The following is a 3355-nucleotide window of genomic DNA, read 5'->3' on the forward strand; positions in this document are numbered from 1 at the left end:
CTATTTACTAATTTGTCCTATATATACCCCATGAAGTCAAAGTTATTCGTCACAGAAAACAAGAAAAGAAAAAAAAGAAGGGTAGAGAGAGAGATCATAAACAGTTTCATATAAATTTTACGCACAAGACGGAGAGAGATACTTTTAGAGGAAGAAAAAAGCTGGTTTTTCAGTCAAAAAATTCAAAAGTTTGGGACTTGCATTCATATTTATTTCGATTCTTTAAATAACAAGGTAAGATACTTTATGTGCAAGTGTTTCCATTTCCTTGTCCTTTTATATTCAATTAAATATGCATGGATTGCCAGTAGATTTTCATTTTCTTTTAAGAGATATGAAATCTTACGAGATTATAATAGGACCTAAGATGGGTGTGTCGCTTGGTCATCGATATACTTCATAAGATCAGAGTGGTATGAAGTGTAGATTTTTATTGTTATATATTTGTATATGAAAACTGCACGTATCTTACTGAGTGTTTTCAAATACTCCCTTACAAATTGACAAGTTAGTTCGAATCGATTAGAACTGTGGCAAATTGGTGATGCGGACTGCCAAGGGATCCAAAGGAAAAGGAAAATAAATATTTAGTTATTCTTTTTATGTCTCTAAATTATTTGTCAGTTTTATTTGTTCAAAGACTCGTTTGTTTATTTTAAATTAATATTTATGGTTGATAATAAAGAATTTCTTTTATTTGAGTCGTTCCGCAATTATTAAAAAGAAAATTAAGTTTTTCGTAACACTGCAGCTTCTATAAAAATTTGGGGCGTTACACAAGGTAACCATGTGGACTAGGTTTTGGGCTTATCGTAAGAGAAACACCTCAAATATGCCTCCACGCATCTATTTACCACTTATGTTCGCCCGTCGGTTCGAGGATGGTAAGCTATTCTACACTGGAGGTAAGTCCCCTGCAGCCTAAATAGTTCCATCCAAAATTGATTCAAAAATACTTTATCCCGATCAGACAGGATAGAGCCGAGAATTCCATGGAGTCGCACCACTTCCTTGACGAAGACTGCTGCGACGCCAGAGGCCATGAATGGATGTCTCAATGGCAGGAAGAGGGTGTATTTACTTAAACGGTCGACGACCACCAAGATGGAGTCAAACCCACTTTATTTAGGAAGTCCTTCCACAAAGTTCATTGAAATGTCATCCCATACAAAATTGGGAATGGGTAGAAACTGCAAGAGTCCAACTGGAGAGAATGCATTAGTTTTATTTTGCTGGCACACCGAGCATTCTTCCACAAATTTCTGAACATCTTTCTTCATTCTTGCCCAATATAGATAACCGGACAGCCTCTTGTAAGTCCTTAAGAATCTTGAATGTCCCTTGACTGCACTATTACGGAAATCCAGTAGCACCTTAAGAATTAATGGCAAGGTGCGGGGGATTGCCAATCTCCCTTTATAGAGCAATTTTCCCTATTCGACTGAATACCGAGGGTGTGCTTCCAAGTTGTCCTATAGTTCCCTCTTCAGCTTAGACAGCAATGGGTCGCCTTCAACTTGAGTCTCAGTCAACTGTACATCCAATGTTTGGGGAAAGGTGAGAGCTGTCAACTTAATTGGGCTAGGAATCCAAGACAATGCACTTGCTGCTTTATCCTCAATCCCTGGACAATATTGAATCTCGAATTCATACCCCATAAGCTTCGTTATCCAACACTGGAATTCCCCAGGTACCGTTCTCTGTTCAAGTCTCTCACCTTAATTGGGCTAGGAATCCAAGACAATGCACCTGCTATTTTATTCTCAATCCCTGGACGATATTGAATCTTGAATTCATACCCCATAAGCTTCGTTATCCAACACTGGAATTCCCCAGGTACCGTTCTCTGTTCAAGGAAATACTTGAGGCTAAGCTGATCCGTGCGGACGATGAATTTTCTTCCCAAAACATAATGTCTTCACTTCTAAATAGCCAGCACAATTGCCATCAACTCCTCATAATGGATTTCTATGGGGATCGACCTGATAATACCTAACTGTAAAATGCAATATGTTGTTGACTCTGCATGAGTACTGCCTACGGATAGCAAAAGGGCCCCAGTTTGGGATGTCGGGCCAAACCCGAGCCGGCCCGTGTGGCTCGTCGACTTGAGCTCGAGCCTATATAAAAAAAAAAAAAAATTCAAATCAAATGCAACGCCTGCTGCCTTATTAACTATGGCAGTTGGCTGCCTAGAGAAGAAAAAACGAAAAAAAATTGAGCCAACCCGGTTCGGGCTTGTAAAAAAGCTCGGATCATTTTGCCCAAGCCGAGCCCGAGCCCGAGCCTGAGCCTCGAGTTTCGGCTCATGAGCCGGCTCGACTTATTCACACCCCTACTACCACCCCCAATCCATAGCCCGAAGCATCGGTCTTGATAACGAACGGCTACGAGAAGCCTAGGAGGGCTAAGCCTGGGAATGTAGTCATGGCCCTCTTTAAACTATGAAAGGTCGCCTCAGCCTCATCATTCCACCCAAAAGCATCTTTCTTCAGCTGATTCGTGAGGGGTCGAACAATGGTGCCACATCCTGCCACAAACCTTCGATAGTAACCTGTCAATCCTAGAAAATCTCGGAGTTCTCGGAGATTGCGAGGAACAGGCCAATTACTCAAGACTACAATTTTGTTTGGGTCGGCCTTCACTCCAGCTGAAACAAGGTGCCCCACATATTCTATCTGTTGTTGGGTAAAGAGGCATTTTCTTTGCATTGGCATATAGTTTGTTCTTTTTCAGAGCTGTGAAGACTAGGTCCAGGTGTCGTTCATAAGCTGGCAGATCTTTACTGTACACCAAAATGTCATCAAAAAACACAAGTACAAACTTCCTTAGGTAATTTCGTAATACCTAATTCATCAATGATTAAAATGTCGTCGAGGCGTTAGTAAGGCCGAACAGCATTACTAAGAACTCATAATGGCCTTCGTGTGTCCTGAAGGCAGTTTTAGGCACATCTTCCTTACTCTAATCTGATGATACCCTAACTTTAAATCCAATTTTGAGAACACAATCGCTCCATGAAGCTCGTCCAACAACTCATCAATCACTGGGATGGGAAATTTGTCCAGTATCGTTGCTTTGTTCAATGCCCGATAATCCACACAAAAGCGCCAGTTTCCGTCCTCCTTAGGGCTGGACATGGTCCGGTTCGATTCAGTTCTAACGAGAACCGAACCAACCCGAAATTTTCGGGTATTTAGTAAGTGGAACCGTCAGGTCTAAATTTAATTACGAAACCGTTCGGGTTCGATTCCATTCAATTCGGTTCGGCCCAGTTCGGTTCCGTATTATAATTAAATTTTTTAATATATACAAAGTTACGTTAATTTAATTAATGATATGTTCAATATTAGCT

Source organism: Olea europaea, unplaced genomic scaffold (genome assembly GCF_002742605.1).
Source record: "Olea europaea var. sylvestris unplaced genomic scaffold, O_europaea_v1 scaffold2988, whole genome shotgun sequence".
Taxonomy (NCBI): domain Eukaryota; kingdom Viridiplantae; phylum Streptophyta; class Magnoliopsida; order Lamiales; family Oleaceae; genus Olea; species Olea europaea.